General features: G+C 44.7%; 1 protein-coding gene and 2 pseudogenes across 4 annotated transcripts in view; 1 reads left to right on the forward strand and 2 right to left on the reverse strand.

The window, feature by feature from the left end:
* SLC35F3 (solute carrier family 35 member F3) overlaps window positions 1-22,649 on the reverse strand; it is a 416,096-nt gene that overhangs the window by 59,675 nt on the left and 333,772 nt on the right. The gene's annotated exons all lie outside the window — the stretch shown is intronic.
* LOC122446651 lies at window positions 5,532-6,335 on the reverse strand (annotated as a pseudogene).
* On the forward strand, window positions 15,724-16,605 carry LOC122446001 (annotated as a pseudogene).

Genomic DNA, 22,649 nt, shown 5'->3' on the forward strand with positions numbered 1-22,649 from the left:
ATAGACCCCAGGCCACACAGAGATCCTGTCCCTCTAGTGCAGAATTCCCATCACTCTTCTAGACACACTAGCATCTCTACACACCTACTGTGATCCATCCCTGTGACTCATAGCGGAGGCCACAAGGACCATGATGAACGGAATCAACATACCAGTCAAGATCTGGGACTTTTGTTGGGAATCATATTTTGTTGCTGCTTTTTTAAAGTTTTTTTTTTGGGCCGCACTGGGTCTCAGCTGCTGCATGTGGGATCTCTGATTCTCCTTGTGGCATGCAGAATCTTCAATGGTGGCATGCAAACTCTTCTTTAGCTGTGATTTGTGGAATCCAGTTCTCAGACTCTGCATCTTAACCAGCTCCCAAGTGATGTGCTGCAGGTCATATTTGTCATATTTGTCATATTTCGAGGCCCTCCCACTTCCTTAAAAGGACAAGCTCCCCCAAAGTGTTCCCCCCAAAAGCATGAGGTTCTGAAAGACTTTCCAGAAACATGCCTGCCTGAAGCAGCTTCTATCTTGCAAATGAGAGCAGGACTGTCATCACTTTGCCAGCTTCCTCTTTGTGCCCGGTCACCCCAGGTGGCTTTGTCAGCACCTCCAGATTCCCTTGGGGAGGGATTCCTGGGACATGGGAATGGGGAGCTGCAGCAGCTGCTGGGGCAGGGCAATGAAGAGAGCTCTCTGCCACTTGATACCTGCCTGGGGAATGCAGCTGGCTCAGAGGAAGATGGGCTGGGTCCACTGTGGGGAGCAGCCCAGGGCACCCGTGGTGTGGGGCTCTCCAGCTGGGGAAACTGGTGGCCGTAGGGGTGGAGGGAACCCAAGCAGGGGAGAGCAGACTGGCTGGTGGCTTGAGGAGCGTGGGTAGGAGTGGGGATGAACCAGACATTCCCACAGGAGCAAAGGCGTGTGCAGGGAAAGAACCCTGGCGGGCGTGTGGAGGCTGGGTGGCTCCCAGGAATGCTGGAATGACTTGGATTTTATTTCCCCATCATTAGAACAGGGAACAGGATTAGAGATAGAGTCTCTAAAGTGACATGCTATGAAAGGCTGACAAGGTCACACGGAGCTCTGCAACGTCGGTACCACCCCCCGCCAAAGCTCTAACAAAATGTGAGCTCCATATACACTACTGATGTGTGTGCATGCTAAGTCACTTCAAGCGTGTTTCAACTCTCTGCAATCCTATGGACGGTAGTCCACTAGGCTTCATGGGATTCTCCAGGCAAGAATACTGCAGTGGGTTGCCATGCCCTCCTTCAGGGGATCTTCCCGACCCAGGGATCAAACCTGTGTCTCTGCAGGGGTTGAACCAGTGTCTTTTACATCTCCTGCATTGGCTTTTACCACTAGCGCCACCTGGGAAGCCCATACACTATTGATGGCATGTCTGAAACAGACAGTTGATGAGAACATCTGCACAGCACAGAGAACTCTCCTTAATGCGCTGCGGGGACCTGAATGGGGAGGAAGTCCGAAGGGAGGGGACGTGTGTACACACGGCTGATTCACTGTGCTGGGCAGAAGCAGCGGACACAACATTGTAAAGGATGCTGCAATAAACACTAACAAAAAAGAAAGATCCATGACATATCATTAAGTGAAGTATACAAATGTGTATACATTATATATTCATTTAACAATAGCAAACTTAGCACCTACTACGTGGCAGGAATTACTCTAGTCAGTGGAGATAAATGGTGACCAGATAGACAAAGGCCCTCCTAAAGCTGACACTCAAGTGGGCAGGCAAACAATGAACAAACAAACCAATTAATAATCAAAATGAAAGAAAAAACCTGAGCTCCTTCCCACAGCCATCAAGGCAATGTATTTCCCTCACTTCCATCCCTGGCTCCCCATCACATCCCACTGCTTTGGTCTTACTCACTTCTATGCTTCTCATCACACCAGAGTCTTTTAAAATAATTTTCTTCAGAGGACCCGCACCATTTGAAACTGCATTAATGTATATATTACATGTGCACACACATATCTTTATATATGTCATATATGCTTGCACTTATTTGAGCACATACATATATGTATGTGTGTGCACCTGTACATGAATGTGCGTGCATGTATATGCCTTCCCAAGAACGTACGCCCCATGAGAACAGGCACTGCGTCTTGCTGGCTATGTGATCACTAACGGTTGGGACAGGTCTTGGTACAACTTGAATCCTCAATAATGCTTGCTGAAGAAACGAGTAAGCTTTGTGTCAATAATATCTTAATAAAACTGGGGGCAGGGAGAACAAGGAAGTGGTTGGATAAATCGACGATCACAAGATAAAGCAGAAAAGAAACCCGGCAGGTGTTAAGAATCTCCTCTCACTTTGCAGATGCAGCAGCTGGATAAAAGGAGGACTGCATGATTTGCTCAAGATTACAGAAAAGCCAGTAAAGACCAGGGGGAAGAAAAGCCACAAGCCAGGGACTTCCCTGGTGGCCCAATGGCTAAGACTTCACACTTCCAATGCAGGGGGTCAGGGTTCTATCTCTGGTCAGAGAACTAGATACCCTACATCACAACTAAGTTCATCCCGCGTGCTTCAAGTAAGGTTTGGTGCAGCCAAATAAATACATATTTAGTTTAAAAAAAAGAAAGAAAGAAAGAAAAGAAAATCCCCAACCCAGGCTCTTCTGTCTCTCCCTCCCTCTGCAGCCGTGGTGGGTGGCGTTTGGACCAAGTTCTGGATCCAGGGGTGATATAAGGCCACTATGTGGGATACATTACTGTGCTGAACAGGGCTTTTTTTTTTTTTTATAACAAGGGATCACTTTCAAGTTTATGCTTAGTTACCTCCTCTTTCCTAAGAAGATGCCGCCCCCAACATGCACAAGCATTGTGGTTATGCCCCCTTATATGAGCCCTCCCAGCCATGGCGTCCCGTCAGTTGGACTGAGGTTCTTCTTGTTGGACTGTGTATGACAATGGATTTTGTCAAGACGTTCCACCCTCCTCCCAGGTGATGTCAGAGAAGGAGGCATGGTCCCTATCAGAATGGCTCTGGCCTTTCTCCTTTTCCTCCTAAGCAACTGAGAAATGGCTATTTTAAGTCTCTGGTGGAAAGACGCCCCAAAGCTTCCCTGGTTGTTCCACATGGGCCCCTTTGTACTCCCCACCTGCCTTCACCATGGTTGTTGGTGGTAAATGGCCAGATGTCAGCCTTTGTGAGCACCAAGTATTATCTATAACAAGGACTGAGCTGGAGTCCACTAACATCCAAGGCAAGATTTGTCCTCATTTTTCATTTTTAATTCAAGCGTAATTCCTACCTACTATTCTGTATGACACTTTTTTTTTTGTTTCCTCCAGGCCTGCAGATCATTATAAAATAGAAACAGAGCCACAGAAAGTGACCTGTCTCGAGGAAGATTCTACCAGGAGGAGAGGTGCCACTGATGTGGCCAAGGGTTCTTTCCACGTGGTCTTGCGCGCATGCCCACCGTGTTTCTGGTGATCTCCCATCTCAGGTGAGGGTTAGGGTTCTCCCAACTCAGGCCCTGGGCTAGGACCCAATGATGTATTTAGGTCAACAGGAAGGGGCCCTGCCTCCATGGAGGTGCCCGCTGAGTTGCTTAGAGAGCACATACTGTAGGCTGTGATGTCAGAGTCTATATGTGATGTCCCTCAGGCAAAGTAGACACAGATCCACAGAGACGCTGGGGGCTCCTGGCACCACCCCCAGGACCCCACCACCCACTGTCTCCTCTGCCCTGAGGCTCTGCTCTGAGCATGCAGATTCTGGGGGTCGTGTCTCAGGGTAGATGAAAAAAGACAGGCCTGGAGGGCTTAGCTCCAGTCCAAGGCCATGTCGTGCCAGAGAACCTTGAACACACGCTGTGTTTCAGTGTTTCTGAAATAGAAGAGACTTAGACCATCTGTATGTGGATTGTCACTGATTCCTGCTGGATAAAAATATTCCACTCATCAGCTGTGAAGAAGGAGTAAAAAAAATGCTAAGTCAGTGACCGTGACCAGGTCTCGCAGTAGCCACCTCCCCCAGCGCTGCCTCGAGGAGGCAATTCCTATGTAAGCTTGGATTTTGAGCTGAGGCCTCTAAGGAGATTCTGACTCTTTATTTCATAGATATGTGTCTTGGGCAGGTGAGTGATGAAATCTGCCAGCGCCTCAGCCTCACAAGGCAAATGAGGACAATCACGTCACTACTCCCCAAGTAGAGGCTCCCACTAGGTTTATAATATTTAGTAGAGGCACAGTGCTGAGAAGACTGTGTGGCACATAGCAAATGCTGAATCAGTGTTACTTATCACCATCATCTTTTGTGTGTATATATCTCTGTCTCTGGGGTTTCCCTGGTGGCTCAGCCGTAAAGAATGCGCCTGCCAATGCAGGAGACACACGAGATGTGGCTTTGATCCCCGGGTCAGGAAGATCTCCTGGAGAAGGAAATGGCAACCCACTCCAGTATTCCTGCCAGGGGAAACCCATGGACAGAGGAGCCTGGCGGGATAGAGTCCATGGGGTTGCACTGACCACACACGCATACAGAAACATGTATCCTGTGCTTAGATGCTCAGTTGTACCCGACTCTTTGCAGCCCCATGGACTAGCCCACCAGGCTCCTCTGTCCACGGGGATTCTCCAGGCAAGAATACTGGAGTGGGTAGCCATGCTCCAGGGGATCTTCCCAAGCCAGGGATCAAACCCAGGTCTCCCACATTGCAGACGGATTCTTTACCACCTGAGCCCCCAGGGAAGCCCATAAATGTATATACACATACTCAGATATAGATGATGTACCACGTATATCGGTCCATCTAACTGTCCATCCATCCTTCCATCTATCTACCACCTACATATATCTATATATGTATCCATGTACCTATGTATGTGTACATGTATATACATTTAACGTTCATAGGCATTTTAAACACCCCTCTGTCTCCACAATATTGGAAAAAGCACCTGTGTCCCCTTAACTAGGAATGACATAAAATGAGAAGGGCAGGGAAATGCAATTGGAATCTTACTGAACTAAGGAGATGTGAAATGCAGAATTCTCAGTCTTCCATCTGCAGCACTGAAGGTGAACGTCCGTGAGGACAGGATAGATGATGACTTGAGGCAAAGCCACTGGCCAGGGAGTTCCTCCTCCCCTGAGAACACTGTCTGCATCATCACCCCTGCCTTTGCTGGGGTGACTCTTCACCGCTGGCTGGAGACGTGCGGGGCAGGGCGGCACTGGCAGTCAGCAGGGGGCACGGGCGTCTCCCGCCTCCACCTGGGCGTGTTCACACCCATGTCCCCTCTCCTGAAATGACTGCCTAGCTCCCTCACTTGGCAGCAGAATATGTGCTGTCTCTTGTGAAGTTTCTTGGGTTCTTTTTAAACATGTCATGTGTAGTTGTTCTAAATGAAACATAATTTCCCCAGAAATACCAGACCATGTCTTTTTTTTGTATCTATTCCCATTTTCCTGATTCCTCCACCCATGCCTCTATGTGTCATAGCTCATATTAAGCCTTTTTTTTTTTTTTTTAAACTAGGCAAAGACTTTTATTTATCTTTGTCTCAAACTTTATTCTTAGGCTTCTTCAGCTTCACTAGCTGCAAAGAATGAATTGTATATAAGCAAAAACTGAAAAGAGCTCCAGTGTCCAGGGGCTTAGGCTTAAAAATATTAGAGATCTAGATTTTATCAGATTCATAAACAAAATTTTAAAAAGTAGTCATAATATAAAATAACAGCTCCCAGTAACTTCTTCAAGATTTATCTTCTTCAGAAGTTAACTCAATTCAGTTTGCTTCATTCTTGGAAGCCACATCAAAATTCTCCGTAAGATCTGGGCCTTCATCATCATCCTCCCCTCCAGTGGCAAGTGGTGCTTTTCCATCCACGGACTGTTTGGGCAGAGCTTCAGCCAGTCTCCTTAAACTGGTCAGACTGTCGGCACCAAGCTGGTTTAGGATGCTGGGGAGCATTTCTGTCAGTTGCTTTGTCTCAGCGTGGCCTGTAATGGTGAAAGTGTTTGCTGCCAGAGATGCCTGGACTTTAGGGTTGGTAAAGTGGATCACTGTTCCTTGATTTGTGAACATATTCACCTCTTCAATACCAGAGATATTGTTTATCCCTAACTTCTTTAAAGAGAACTGAGGTTTTTTGTCATCTGCTGTGGCTTGTTCTATGAACCACCTTCTTCTTTCTGCGAGCAGTTCCTTTCCCACCAATGCACACTTGTGCCTGCAGTTTGGCAAGTTTCTCCTGGTTCATGACAGCTTCTTTCACCTGAGGCTCCTGTCCTCGGGTTCCACCGGGAGGTGGAGGAAGGGATGCCGCCGCCTTGCCCCCAGGGCCGCTGCCCCTGGCCCGACCTCGACCCCGAGAATCAGCCTAGTGGGTGCGCCCGTGTCGCATCACCTTCCTCTCCTCAGCCCTGTCTCGCTCCTTCCAGGAACTTCCCGTCCCGTTCCCATCCGCCTCCCACGCCGGCGTCCAGAGCCTTTTTGTACATTGTTGGAGCCTTTATTAAGATTTTTGCCTCTCATAACAGGACCAAAATTCCAACAAGATACTTTTAATTAGAAAAAATATTCTTCCGAAAATAATCAGAATTTTATTGTCAACTAGTCTTAAGTGTAGAGCTATTTCATAAGTTGCTTATTTCATCTCTACAGCAAGTCCCCGACATACCAATGAGGTTCATTCCAAGAGCACATTTGTGAGTCCAGCTTGTTCGTAAGTACAACAAAGTTAGCCTAGGGACCCAACTAACACAATCGGCTATATGGTAATTACTGAATTAGGTTTATAATACTTTTCACACAAATAATACATAAAAAGCAAAACAAAATAAAACATTTCAAATCTTACAGTACAGTACCTTGAAAAGGACAGTAGTACCAGCTACATCATTGCTGCTTTTATGCTTGCTTTTGGACACCCTGGGCTAGAAATAAAGATGCTTACTACTGTACTCTATACAGTGCTCAGTAAAATACAAAAAAGCACAACCATTGGAAGAGGAAGCACGCACGTGACAAAGTATGCCAGACATGTGAACTAACTTATGTGACGGGCTATCTGAACATACATTCACGTCTTTGAAAATTTGCAACTTGAAGGTTTGTATGTAGGGGAATTACTAAAAATATATACACTTAAATGTATACAATTTTTAACCAAAATACTATGTCCTAGAGATGGCCTGCTTGGTACACCAATGTAACTAAGTGGTATGTGATGAGAAAGAAAGGTTCAAAAACTGTCCTGCTGGTCCATCTACACTTATCCTTGACTTGGAAACCCCCCGGGGCCGTTTTCTGGCACCCCTGGGCTAGGGGGAACTTTCCAGACTGCTATTTATTTCCCCCATATCTCCAGCTGCTCCAGATTTCATTTCATCAGTTTGCCATCTTTCACCAAGGTCCCACAGGTTCTTTCAAGTATCCCCCAGACTCATTCCAACCTGATTCCAGACCCTCGCACTGATATGCAACCACCTATGCAAAGGGTAGAAGAAATGCGTAAAGATACATCGGAAGTCAGATGTTTGGCTTTGGGAATGAGTCAAATAAAAATCAATGCATGGATCTCACTCTTGGGCATATACCTGGGAAAGATGAAAACTCTAATTTGAAAAGAAACATGTGCCTAATGTTCACAGCAGCACAACTTAAAACAGCCAAGACATGGAAGCAACCTAAAAGTCCATCGACAGATGAATGGATAAAGACGTGTCACATGTCTACAACAGAATATTACTCAGCCATGAAAAGAGTGAAATAAGGCCATTTGCAGCAACATGGATGGACAGAGAGAATATCAGGTGTCGGGAGCCGTTATGGGAGGTCCTGCCCGTGACGAGGTCATGAAGAAAATACTGGGCAGGCAAGGCCGTCCGGGACCCCATCCATGACGAGGTCACGAGGAAAAACCTGACAGGCAAGGCCGTCTAGGATAAGGGACCCTCCAGGTTGACCTCGGCCTCTACCCCACTCTGTATCCTCCCCCTTTTTCTGCTGCTGTTCTTGTTTACCCTGCTGCGGATTCTTGTGTTGCCTGCCGAGAGCTCTCCTGCTCCTCTTTCACTGAATGAAGACCAACTTAAAACCCTAATTAATAAATCTCCTGGACGCTGGTACCCTATGAAGGGGCCAGGGATGAAGGAAATGCTTCAATTCAAACCCTTTTGCTGGCATTCTGGCTTGTGTGATAAATATGTGCTCTCATTGCACAAAATGCTCATGATTGTTCTAAACATCCTAAGCACAGTACGCTAACAAAAGAAACTATTAAGCATAGGCCCCTTCGCGGGGTGAGAAAAGCTCCACAAATATGATAGCCACAAATGTGCCTAATAGAAAATAGTTTAGATAGAGATTAGCTGGCGACTTCTTGCACGTGGTTAACTTTTAGACTAAGAGCCTGTTTTGTGCCATATCTGCTGTTTTTGCAATCCTTTGCATTTCTGTTCTGTGAAAATGTAATCCTATCTAGTTCCCTTGGAGATGACACCTAGTAGAAAGAAAATAGATTAACCACAAAAAAGACAGGGTCGGCTACTGAAGTTGCTTAAAGTTGCATGAGGTGCAAGCCATAAATTGTCAACAGGCCTGAAAGCCAAAAGATATTATACATAGAGATTAACCATAAAAAAGGCCCTAATAGGCACAGAGCCCTTTGGGGGGGTGAGGAAGCCCTATTAGAGAATACAAAAAATAGTGTTTTAAAAGTGGTTATTAGATCAACGTTTGATTGATGTTAATGTGCTGAGGTTGTGCAGTGGACACTATTGTTAATATAGTTAAAGATCTAGTAAAATAAGAGTTTAGCCTTAGTGTAAAAACAATAAGATAATTTTAACCAAGAGTGCTAAACAGGGGCTGCCTCACCAGAGCCACAGAGTCTTTGTGTGTTAAACATTTTAGATAAATTTAGCTGAGAATTTCTGCAAAAAGACTGACTTTATGTTAACAGGATTGTATTTTTATTATGTTGTGACTTGCTGTACCATGAGACTGCCAATTTTCTGTTTTCTGCTAACCTCAAGGCCAGAAGATAATGTACAAAAAATCTATGGGAAAAGACTCTCATAAACAAAAATATACAGAGCACACCTGGTTTCATGAAGGACAAGCTGATGTAATGTTAAACTAAGTCTGTATGCTTCTCTGCCCCTTAGAAATGTACCGACTTAGGGTATAAAGGCGATGGTGAAAAATAAAGCAACTGCCAGACTCTGCTGCATATTCCTGGTCTGGTCTCTTTCTTTCTCTCTCTCTCTCTCTCCCTAGCAGACTTGGCCCTATCAAGGCCGGTCCTACGTGTCTCTCTCTTGCTGACGCCGTTCATCCTGAGGGTTCCCCTGGATCCTGCTGGGGCTAGACCCCGGCAATCAGGCTTAGTGAAATGAAAGACAAATATACGATATCACTTACATGCGGAATCTAAAAAATGATGCCAATGAACACATTTATGAATAGAAATAGATTCACAGACATAGAAGATAAACTTGCAGTTCCCAAAGGGGGAAGGGCGGGAGGGATAAATTAGGAATTTGGGATTAACAGATACACATTACTAACTGTAAAACAGATAAATAACAATAGATACAGCAAAGAGAACTATATTCATTATCTTCTAATAACCTACAATGGAAAAGAACTTGAAAAAGAACACTATAATATGTGTGTGTGTGTGTGTGTGTGTACACACTCTCTCTAGATATAATAAATATATATACATATAATATATATAGATATGTAAAACCAAAACACTTTCTACACACCTGAAACATCATAAATTAACTATAAAAGTGAAAGTGAAAGAGTCGCTCAGTTGTGTCTGACTCTGTGACTTCATGGACTGTAGCCTGCCAGGCTCCTCTGTTCATGGGATTCTCCAGGCAAGAATACTGGAGTGGATTGCCATGCCCTCCTCCAGGGGATCTTCCCTACCCAGGGAATGAACCCGTGTCTCCTGCACTGAAGGCAGATTCTTTACCATCTGGTAAAAGTATACCACCAAGGTATACTTTAGCTTAAAAAATTAATGCAGTGAAGGAGGGAGTTTTACCCACAGATAAAACTAGAGTGAGCCAGCATTGGCGGGGCTCTACAGCACAGGAGGCATCAGATAGTAACATCGTGTTCACATGAATACATAATAGATGGGGGAAGGGAGCAGAGAAGACGCTGAAGGAAGAGCAGGAGAAGCTCTGGTAAATGCTGACTCCACAGTCACTTCACACCATAAGGTCTAGACTCACACCCTTCCTGTTAATGAATTCCAGGGGCTGCCACCATCCTATTGAAAAGGAGCAGGATCTTATGGTCCTGCCCACCCCCCCATGTCCTCTGCCTGCCTTTTGTCTGTGGGAAAACTTAGCCAAAGATAAGTTTAATCAGAAAAGTGAGAAAATGCAGAAACGAAGGAAGACAGTCAAGTAAAAGTGAAAGTCACTCAGTCATGTCCGACTCTTTGCGACGCCATGGACTATACAGTCCATGGAATTCTCCAGGTCAGAATACTGGAGCGGGTAGCTGTTCCCTTACCCAGGGGATCTTCCCAACCCAGGGATCGAACCCAGGTCTCCTGCATTGCAGGTGGATTCTTTACCAGCTGAGTCACCAGGGAAGCCTGAAAATAGTCAAAGAGACCAAATGATAACACTTCAGTCATTAAGCATAGTCAAGGTCCTCCAGTTCCTTCTCAAGGGCTATAGAGAATATTCTGAGCCATGTCCTGTGAGCTCTTTTGCAGATGCTGAAATCCCCATCAGGTGACAAAGTTAACTACGTGATGACCAGACTGTAGACATGACATAAACTTCTACAGTTCTGAGAATTGGCCTCAAAAAAAGAAAGAAAGAAATCAACCCCTGGAACTGAAGATTAACTGTACTCCAAACAACCAAGATGATGCTGGTCAGGTCACCAATGACCCATTCCAAGATGACTGTCAAGAGCTGAATATGCTGTTCCTACTTCCTATCTTAGCCCACTGATTATTGGGGGCGGGGAGCCGGCCTTTGGACTGGAATCTATCCTCTCCCCATCCATGGCTGCCAGCATCCAAAATAAAGCAAATTTTCCTTTTCAGCACCCTTGCCTCTTTATTGGCTTTTTGAGCAGCAAGCAGCCAGACACCACTTTCTGTTACACTCTGAAAACTTCAAAATCCATCTGACACTTCTCGTACCATGCTGATCCCCGTGACTCACTAGGAGTGTCTTTGCTGTCCAAACTAGTAGAATGAGAAGCAGCCACCAAGTAAGAAAAACGACAGAGGCAGGCAATCAGGTCTCACCAAGACAGCACATGGAACTAGGCAATGTTTCACTGGAAAAGCAAATCTACATAGCAGTGGTCACCATGACAACAGAGGGGGGGGGATAGGAAAACAGGTGGGATTTAAGAAAGATTTGACACTGCTTTCACACGTCTTCAGAAAGAGCAATAAAGCTCTGATGAAGTCACAGGACACATACTCTCAACAGGTGGAAGAGATCTTAAGAGCACCAAGTCCGACTTTACATCCATCTCCTGACTTCCTTCATAGCCCATCTGATGGTGATTGGATTGGCCAATGCTTGCACCCCACGCTCAGCCCACCTTCCTGCTGTCTCAGGACAGATTCAAATGCAAGGGAGGACCACAAATAAAGAGGGCACAGGTAGACCAGTGCTCCAGCAGCTAGGTATGCTAAAGTGAAAGTGTTAGTCACTCTGAAAGCGTTAGTTGCTCAGTTGGGTCTGACTCCTTCCGACCCCATGGACTGTAGCCCGCCAGGCTCTTCTGTCCAAGGAATTCTCTAGGCAAGAATACTTGAGTGGGTTGTCATTCCCTTCTCCAGGGGATCTTCCCTACCCAGGAATAGAACCTGGGTCTCCTGCATTGCTGGCAGATCCTTAACAGTCTGGGCCAGCAGGGAAGCCAAGGTGTGGAAAGGAAATGTTAAAGATGTCCTTGATGTGCAACTTCTTAACCTTCCTGATCCTGCGGTCCATGGCTGACATGAGTCATTCTGCTTCTAGAACCCTTATGTCTTATTTCCTATCTTTTAAGAAACTTTTCAATGATAGAGATCTACTGCTATTTTTTTTCTTTAATTTTTATCTGTTTTGGGCTGTGCTGGGTCTTTGATGCAACACACAGGCTTCTTGCTGTGGTGGCTTCTCTTTTTGCAGAGCACAGGCTCTAGGGCACATGGGCTCAGGAGTTGTGGCACATGGGCTTAGCTGCCCTGTGGCATGTGGGATGTTAGTCCCCGGCCCAAGGACAGAACCCATGTCCCCCGCGTTGGCAGGTGGATTCTGAGCCACTGTTCCACCAGGGAAGTCCCCCACTACTCTTTTGTCATTGTACTTTTCATACTCCGGCAAGTATACACAGTTTCAGAATATCCCAATAAGACGACCAGCCCATGACCTTTAAGTACAGTGGGTTTCACCCCCTCTTTGCTTGTGGTCCAAACATGTTTACTAAGGAGAGCTCAATCCCCAAATTATTGAAGGTCAAGGCATTATCATTATTCACTGGGATGACGACATCAGATCAACTCATTGGTGATATTTTAGTCTTTCTTTGCAAGCAAAGTCTATTAATGCTATGATAGAGCTTCAGACTCAAATCGCTGCTGAATGAGATTTTTGCTTTAGTCAGATTTTATTTGAAAGATTACACTTAAAATTTTATAGCATTTTTATGGGTCTCAAAGGACGTCGCACACACCTGTAGAATAAAAAAAAAGGAAGTATGATTTCAATGTTGCAAAAGGAAGAAGCTCTGAGTCAGAGAAGGTAACTATTATTTACTAATAATTCTAGGAATGAATCTATTCATCAACAAGACCAGACTCTAGATGTTTTCAGTTTCTGTACTGATTGTCTTCACAAGATTTCCACAACAAGTATTTCAATAGCTTTTTAAAAAAACTGTCTGTAAAGAATAAAGAATAACTCATCAACTGTTGGTGGTCTATGAAAGTGTTAGGCTCTCAGTTGTGTCAGGCTCTTTGTGACCACATGGACTGCAGCCCGCCAGGCTCCTCTGTCCATGGGATTCTCCAGACAAGAATACTGGAGTGGGCAGTCATTCCCTTCTCCAGGGGATCTTCCCTACCCAGGGATGCATCCTGGTCTCCCGCATTGCAGGCAGATCCTTCACCTATTCTTCCCTGTCTGAGCCACCAGGGAAGCCAAGTTGGTGGTCTGCACACGGTAGTAAATAGAAGTTGCCTTCTCAGCCCTGTGTCTGTCCAGGATTTCTGCCCAATAGGAGATATGAGCTCAGATCAAAAATCTACCCCAGAGGACTTCACTGGTGGTCCAGTGGTTGAGAGTCTGCCTGTCAATGCAGGAGACAATGCCTGGTCCGAAAAGATCCCATGTGCCACGGGGCAACCAAGCTCATGCATCACAACTCCCGAGCCCAAGCTCAAAGAGCCTGCGCTCTGCAACAAGAGAAGCCCGCATGCCCCAACTAGAGAAGGCTTGTGTACCATAATGAAGACCCAGCACAGGCAAGCAAAAAAAAAAGAAAATCTGTCTTCTGGTGGTGAGTACCAGAGTCACTCAATGGATTAAATCAACTCATATTTCATCTTTAAAGTTACAGCTGCTACTGCTAAGTCGCTTCAGTCGTGTCTGACTCTGTGCGACCCCATAGACGGCAGCCCACCAGGCTCCCCCGTCCCTGGGATTCTCCAGGCAAGAACACTGGAGTGGGCTAGTCTCCTACTATTTTAGGAAGTTTATGATTTGAACTTTATTAAGCTTTAAATTTCGCAATAAAATTCCAATGGTATAAAGAAACCAAAGAGTACACTAAGGCTATTGCTTCCAAATAAACTGTCCTGCCGTCTGAGCCTTGTTGCTGGACTGCCAAGGAAGCCTCCTCCTCAGGGTGGTTTTCTGACTCAGTGGCAAAAGCACAAGGCCTGTGAGATGGTTTCTTGGATCGGTATGAGTTGGGAGTGCCCCAAAGTCTGCATGACCAAAAGGAACTGAAACATATCCATACATAAAAATAAAGGTATTCATTGAGAGGTCTTACACATCAATTGCACTTCCCTGGCGGCTCAGGCATGAAGAATCCGCCTGCAATGCAGGAGGCACGGGAGATGTGGGTTCTATCCCTGGGTGGGGAAGACCCCCTGGAGGAGGGCATGGCAACCCACTCTAGCATTCTTGCCTGGAGAACCCCATGGAAGAGGAGCCTGGCGGGCTACAGTCCATGGGGTCGCAAAGAGTCGGGTACGACTGAAGTGACTGAGCACGCAAGCACATTACCTGGGATTTAAAATATCCAAACAACACTTGCTACTCAATTTGTCCCAGAGCATAAGCGAAAATGGGCATAGGGTTTTACACTTAAGAAGTGATGGTTAGGGATGCTGTGCCCTGCCGCTTACCAGATTGTGTCAGAAATGCCAAGGGCGGCATGGCAGCCCTGGAGAGATGCATGGGGGCTGGGACAGTAAGGCTGGAAGGACTCCAGGCAGAGTGGTCTGCAGCAACATGGATGGCCTAGAGACTGTCATACTGAGTGAAGGAAGTCAGGTAAAGAAGGAGGAATACAAAACAGGAACAGACTCCCAGACTTAGAGAACGAGCTTACAGTTGCCAGCAGGGAAGGATGATAGGAAGAGACAGTTAGGGAGTTCGGGATCGACTTGTACACACTGCTATATTTAAAATGTAAAACCAACAAGGACCTACTGTGTAGCACAGGGAACTCTGCTCAATGTCATGTGGCGGCCTGGATGGGAGTTTGGGGGAGAATGGATACATGCGTATGTATGGCTGAGTCCTTTCGCTGTCTACCCGAAACAATGACAACATTGTTAACCGGCTACACTCCAGTATAAAATAACACATTAAAAAAAGGAGAGAATTCTGTGTAGTCAGCCTGGGCCAGCCCTGCACGTGACTATGGGGTCACTGAAGAACGTGCCACCTGGTGGATCTGGTGCATATATTCTGTTCCATTCCAGTTTCCTCCCACTTTGTAGGAGCCTCTCCAAACGTTGCCTCTCAGAGATCACGACTTCGAGGATCTCCTCTAAGACAGTGCTAAGCAGTTGTAGGCAGGGCAGGAGAATCGGACTCCTGTTAACAGTTTTATACCAGGGAACAGTTCTGTCAAATGTGTGGGTGCCAAGTCGCTTCAGTAGTGTCCGACTCTGCAACACTATGGATTGTAGCCTGCCAGGCACCTCTGGCCATGGGATTTCCCAAGCAAGAATACCAGAGTGGGTTGTCATGTCCTCCTCCAGGCAATCTTCCTGACCCAGGGATGGATCCTGTGTCTCTTACGCCTCCTGCACTGACAAGCAGGTTCTTTACTAACTAGTGTCACCTGGGAAGCCCCTTCTGGTATATAGCTCCATCCATTTTTTTTTTTTTTAATTTTACAGCTGGATTCTAGTTCTTTAAAGCATAAAGTAATTTAACATTAGATGTGAAGAAGCAAATATTTACACCATGTATCAAGCAAAACAAAAGGATGCTCAACAATCAGCTTAAGATCTAGAACATTTCCAGGTAAAGCAGGGTTGATTTCAACCTCTGTCAGGAGCATGACTAGCGGTTTCTTCTTATCTCTTATCACTGAAAGGAACTGGAATTGGAGATACAGTGCATCACAGGAGCATGGGTGCTAGCTGAAGACAACTCAGGCAGAGAGCGCCTGCCTGGAAGTGACTGCTCTAACCTGGCGCAAACCTTCTCAGAGGGAACTAGCAGGATGCCATGAACCAGAGATTGAAGAAAAGTAAAAAGACACTTGGCCAGAAAGGCCTGGGTAGAAGAGCCATCAGTGGGGACAAGGTACCACCAGCCCAGCAGGAACCTACTGATACAACGTGGACCTTATGTGGTGAGGATGTGTTTTATGAGACTAGTCTTCAGGTTGCTGAAGAGGATTCCTTCTCTGACTCTCACACAGAATGCATAAGAAGTGAGTTTTCGGAACCTATCACAGAAGAAGACTCAATTCTTAAGTCCTTCATCTGAAAGAAGGACTGGAACAAGGGCCTTCTCAACAGGTTCTTATAGCAAGCTCACTTCTTGAATGTTCCTTGGAATACACGAAAAAAAAAAAAAAGCAAAATAAGAACTTCCTCAACAGATTGTTGGACAGAATCCAATTCTTGAGTTTTCTGAGTACAAAACAGGCAAGAAGCTTCCTCCTGGAGGAATACCCAGCACTGACTTTCCAGATCCTAAACAGCTCACCGAACGTACTAGAATGAAGCCAAGCACAAATAAAGAATATGATGCTCCAGAAAAATAATTGCTTTCACAATGGCTACATGAGAGAGTTTAACAATAGAGCATTCCTGAGAAAGCATCTCCTAGTTCACAGTCCCTGAGATCATGGATGTGCAGAATGTGGGAAAGCCTTCAAGGAGAGCACAGAACTAAAAAGCCATTTTCTGGTTCACACTGAAGTGAAGCCTTTTACATGTACTCTTGAATGGTGCGGGAAAACATTTTCCCTTTCCAATTTGTGTACACATGTACTGGGGAGAACCTTTCGTGTGTCTGCTTGAAGGCTGTTGCAAGTTTATTCAATGAAATAACATGAAAGTTCACCTCTTAACTCATGCAAAAGCTAAAGTGAGTCAGTGAAAGAAGATGGAAAATAATCCTCCAACAGGATAACATGCGTGCTTAGTTGCTCAGTCGTGTCCAACTCTTTGCAACTCCCATGGACTGTAGCCCGCCAGACTCCTCTGTCCGTGGGATTCTCCAGGCAAGAGTACCAGGCAAGATTCTCCAGGGCACTGCCATGCCCTCCTCCAGGGGATCTTCCGGACCCAGGGACTGAACCCGTGTCTCCTGCACTGCAGGCGGATTCTTTACCGTCTGAGCTACCAGGGAAACCCATAAACAGGATAAGCATATTAACAAAAGAGTGATTGGAGACAAATATGCCTCAATGCCTCATTGATTATTGTTTCAGGAAATAAATTTTAAATCAATATAGCCACCGTATATATATTTTTAAATGTTACTCAGATGCTCTTATAGTCTGTGATATTATTTTAGAACTCTGTGTATAAAATTACAGTGTGCTTCTAATAGTAAGGTCAGTAATGAAGTTACTTCAAAAGCAGAATCTCTAGTTATTATAAATTGTATTTTTGGATATGGGCATTAATGTCTCGTACTATAAAAATGAAATTAACTTTGCTTTTTAGGTTTGTAGTTTTCAATTGTTTGGCTTTTTCCTTTTAGGAATATACTTCTTAATACATGTGATAATTCCAGGTGGCACAGTGGCGAAGAATCCGCCTGTCAATCTGCCTGTAGAGGAGCCTGGTGGCTACAGTCATGGGGTTGCAAAGAGTCAGCCCCAGTAGAGCACATGCACATAATCCTAGAGAATGCAAATTTTGCATTGAATTGTCAATAAATGAATGAGTAGCTGAACTTTAAGTTAAATATGACATTTAATCATTTTACTTTTTATCATTGTATCAAGCCATATTGAAATCATATAGTAGATGTAAATGGTTATTTGATAGTATCAATCCATTTGAATCCATTTTAGATATTTTAAAATAAAAGGAAACAATCCCACTCCAAAAGAACTAAGACAATATGTCCTTCTTTTTCCTCCTTTCCCCCAATAAAGTACTGTCATCCTGGGCTTATCTTCCCTATATATTTCTTTATAGTATATATACTACATATATACACCACTCATCAGTACATGGTTAAACTTTGTATGCTTTAAACTTTGCATCAGTGGAATTACACTGACTCTCTTCTCCTGTGACTTGCTCTTTTTCTTTTTTTCCTAACACTATGCTCCAGAAAGTCATCCTTAGAGATGCCTACTGCTGAGTTTCATTCATTGCCACTGCTCTATGGGATTCTATTGTGTGTGTATAACACAAATTATTTCCATGTTGCTACAGGGGTATTTGGGTTTCCTTGGGGGCTCAGGAGGTGAAGAATCTGCCTGCAATGCAGGAGACCTGGGTTCGATCCCTGGTTCAGGAAGATCCCTGGAGAAGGAAATGGCTCCCCACTCCAGTATTCTTGCCTGGGAAATCTCAAGGACAGAGGATCCTGGTGGGCTACAGTTTATGGGGTTGCAAGGAGTTGGACAGAACTGAGTGAATAACATACACACACACACACACACACACAGGGGTATTTGGGTTGTTTTCTGGTATTTTGTTATTACAGACTTTGTGGTTGCTATGAACAGTTTTTAAAAGGGATAGTACCAACTTAGCCTTCTGCCAATGAGTACAAGCTCTAGATATTGCACATGGCACTGTCTGATTTGTTAATTTTGCCAGGCTGGTGGGCACAAAAGGCATCTCCCATAGATCTCCACGTAAAGTTCCTAGATCACTAAAGGAAGTTGAGCATTTCACATATTTATTGGCCAACAGGTTTTCTCTTCCATGGCATGCAGGTTAAACCCTTTGCCCATTTTTCTATTATATTTTTTAATAACAAGCAAGATATTTAAATATCTTAAAATTTGATTAAAAACTAGGTACCCAGAAATAGAAAAAAATCCACCTTAACATTCATACAGAATCTTAAAGGATGCCAAATAGCCAAAACTATCTTGAAAAGGAAGAGCAAAATTGATTCTTGATGTCAGAATATAGTACAAAGCTACAATAATCAAAACAGTGTGGTACTGGCATAAGGACAAACAAAACAATGAAATAGAACAGACGGCCCAGAAATAAATCCTCACATATACAGCCCAGTGATTTTCAACAAGGGTGCCAAGACCATTCAGTGGGGGAAATGACAGTTTCTTCAACAACCAATGATGGTAAACAACATACAAAAGAATGAATATGGATCCTTACCTTGCACTATTCACAAAAATGAAAGCAAAATGAATAAAAGACTTAAACATAAGACCTAAAACAACTCTTAGAAGAAAACATAGAGTAAAAAAAGCCTTCTGACATTGGATTTGGCAATGATTTCTTGGATGTGACACCAAAAGTGTTAACAAAAGCAAATGTAGATAAATTGGATTACATCAAAATTTAAAATGTCTTAGGTCAAAGGACACAGTCAATAGCATTAAAAGGCCACCTACAGAATGGGAAAAAATATTTGCAAATCATTTATTTGATGATAGTGGGTTAATGTCCAGAATGTATTAACAAAACTCCTACAGCTCAACAGCAACAACAAAAAGACCAAATAACCTGATTAAAAAATAAGCAAAGGACTTGAATGGATGTTTCTCCAAAGGTGAAATAAGATGGCCAACAGCATATGAAAAGATGTTCAAAATCAATAATCATTAGAGCAATGCAAACCAAAACCATAATGAGATATCACCTTACATCCATTTCAAGGGCTAAAGTAAAAAAAATAAAATAAAAAAAACCCCACAAAATAATAAACATTGATGAGGATGTGAAGAAACTGGAACCCTTGTGTACTTCTGTGGAATGTAAATTGGTGTGGCTGCTGCAATGTAAAACAGTATGACAAAAAATTTACAGTAGAATTATCATATGCTTCAGCAATTCCACTTCTGGGTACTTAATAAAGAACTGAAACAGAGACTCCAAGAGGCATTTCTACAGCCATGTTCAGAACAGCATTATTCACAATAGCCAAGGCATGGAAGCAATCCAAGTGTCCATTAATGGATGAATAGATTAAAAAAAAAATGTAGTATCAACACAAAATGGAATATTACTCAACTTCAAAAAGGAAGGAGATTCTGACTTAGGATACAATACGATGAATCTTGAGGACTATTATGCATAAAGCCAGGTAGCATAATATTAGTGACACAGGAGGCATAATTCTAACAGAAATGTCAGTCACAAAGAGACAAATACTGCACGCGGTTGCTAGAATAGTCAAATACACAGAAACAGAGGGTAGAGTGGTGGCTCCCAGGGGCCTGAGGGGAGGGGAAGGGGGATACTGTTACTCAATGCCGACAGAGTTTCAGTTTGGGAAGATAAAATAGTTTTGGAGATGGCTGGTGGTGATGGTTGTACAACAGAGTGAAGTACTTAACAACACTGAATTATACAGTCAAAAATGGTTAAGATGGTAAACCTGATGTCATGGATATTTTACTACAATTTAAAAAAAGCAACACAACATTGCAAATCAACTATCCCTACGTGCATGCTCAGTTGCTTCAGCCGTGTCCGAATCTTTGCTGCCCCAAGGACCACTGCCCCCCAGGCTCTTCTCTCCACGGGATTCTCCAGGCAAGAATACTGGAGCAGGTTGCCACGCTCTCCTCCAGGGGATCGTCCCCATCCAGGGATCAAACCTGAGTTTGTTGCATATCCTGCATTGGCAGGCAGGTTCTTTACCACTAGCACCACCTGGGAAGCCTGCAAATCAACTATATTCCAATAAAAATGTAAAAAGAGAGAAACAATATAGACAGGAATTACAGCAGGCTTCTTGTCAGAAACTATGCAAACCAGAAGATAATGGAGAGACTTTTTTTTTTTGGGTACTTCTCTGGAAATAAACCAGTGAGGGAGTGATCTCCTCTGAGGACATGGAATTTCCGTGTTTTTTCCCTGCTCTGCTTTGCCTAGCTGTCCTGTAAACGCGAGCAAGGGACTGGCATTTGTTGCATGGTTCACTCCTTGCAATTTGTTGCCAGGTTTACTCCTTGCAATTTGTTGCCAGGTTTACTCCTTGCAAAGTGCTTAGAAACCTAACTAACTTTGACCTTGATATCTTACCCTCTGAAGTCAGTACTTCCTGAAGTACCTGAAGTCAGTACTTTCTGAAACTTGGCTTCCACTCAAGTTACCAATGAAAACACTATGACTTGGATAGATTAAATAAACTGCCAAATTAGGACAGCTCATACGTAGTGGAGCTTGAGCCTCAAACAAGGTCTGTCTAACTTTGACAGACCTCTTTTTTGTTTTTTGCTTTTTTTGGCCATCTGGTGCAGCATGCAGGACCTTAGTTCCCTGACCAGGGATATAACCTGTGGCCCCTGTGGGTAGAGGTGTAGAGTCTTAACCACTGGACCACCAGGGAAGTCCCTGGAGAGACATCTTTAAGATACTGAAGGAAAAAAATTCTATATCCAGTAAAAACGTCTTTCAAAGTTGAAGGCAAAATAAACTGCCCCCACACCTGATCCCCCGACACATAAATCAAATGCCTATTCTCTGCAAGGTACTATTCTAGGTTCTGGGTGACGACAGTGAACAAAGTCAACATATATCCTAACATAGAGAGGACACACGCAAACACTCACGTAAATAAAGAGTGGACTAGATGCTCTTAAGTACTGTGGAGAAAAGACCGCAGAGACAGAGAGAGGGAGCACTGGGCTCTAGGATTAGGAAAAGCCTCACTGGAAGAGGGACATCTGAGTGGAGACCTGACTGAGCTTTGCAGATACAGGCAGAGAGACCCCTAGAAAGAAGAGAAACCAAGCGCAGAGGGCAGAATTGGGAGTCAGAGGCAGAGGGCAGGGCTTGGAGGCCCCGGACAGTTCAGAGGTCAGGGAGGAGGAGGGGGAAGTGCCAGGGAGGACGGGGGGTGACAGAGAGTGTGGGGTCCCGGGAGCCAGGGGAAGAAAGTGTTTCCAGAAGGGAGGTGTGACCATGTGAGGGGAAGACCAGAACTGAGAATGACTCTGGACTTGGCACATCTGCTCTGAACAGGGCTTCTCCGTGATTGTGGGGTTAAGAGAGAAGGGGAGACAACCAATAAAGACTGCCCTGCAGGTGAACTTTTCTCTACTCAGAGATTAATGAGGTGGCCCTGGGGCAAGGGTATTTCGCAAATTCTTGGAGCTACTATATTATGGTTAGCTGATGGGAATGTTCTACCAAGAGGTCAACAGTGATGAGCAGGAGGGAGTGAAGTCCTTGAGGGGACACAGCAGGGCTCCCTGGGGTGGGGGAGAGCTCAGAGAGGGTCACGGCTGGAGGCCCCCAGGATATTAACTCTTTGTCAGTAATTTGCATTGCTACTATTTTCTCCCAATGTATGGAGCCTTTTTCTGAAAGATATTCTTAATTTTTTTTTCTTTTTTGGCACAACATGTAGCCTATGGTGGGGTCTTAGTTCCCCAACCAGGGATAGAACGTGTGCCCCCTGCACTGGAAGAAGGATTCTTAACCAGTGGACTCCCAGGGAAGTCCCAAGATACTCTTAATTTTAATGTCGTCCACCTAACCAATTCTCACTTCATCGCTGAGCCCCTGAGTCCCCTAGGACTGTCAGGATGGAAGCTCCCGATCTCAGGGCGGGGCACGTGTCCCCAAGGTTCATGTTGGGTCCAAGGCTCACCTCAAGCTCTGGATTCTTGCCCTTTCACAGAGCAACAGAGCCCACAACAAAGGATTAAGCAGGATGTGCTAAGTCGCAACAGTCGTGTCCGACTCTTTGTGACCCCCAGGTCCCTCTGTCCAAGCGATTTTCCAGGCAAGAATACTGGAGTGGGTCACCATTTCCTCTTCCAGGGAATTTTCCTGACCCAGGGATCGAATCCACATCTCCTGAATCTCCTGCCTTGGCAGCGGATTCCTTACTACTGCGCCACCTGGGAAGCAGGATAAATTTTACTTGCTGCTGCTGCTGCTAAGTCACTTCAGTCGTGTCCGACTCTGTGCGACCCCATAGACATCAGCCCACCAGGCTCCCCCGTCCCTGGGATTCTCCAGGCAAGA

This window comes from Cervus canadensis, chromosome 8 (assembly GCF_019320065.1).
Source record: "Cervus canadensis isolate Bull #8, Minnesota chromosome 8, ASM1932006v1, whole genome shotgun sequence".
Taxonomy (NCBI): Eukaryota; Metazoa; Chordata; class Mammalia; order Artiodactyla; family Cervidae; genus Cervus; species Cervus canadensis.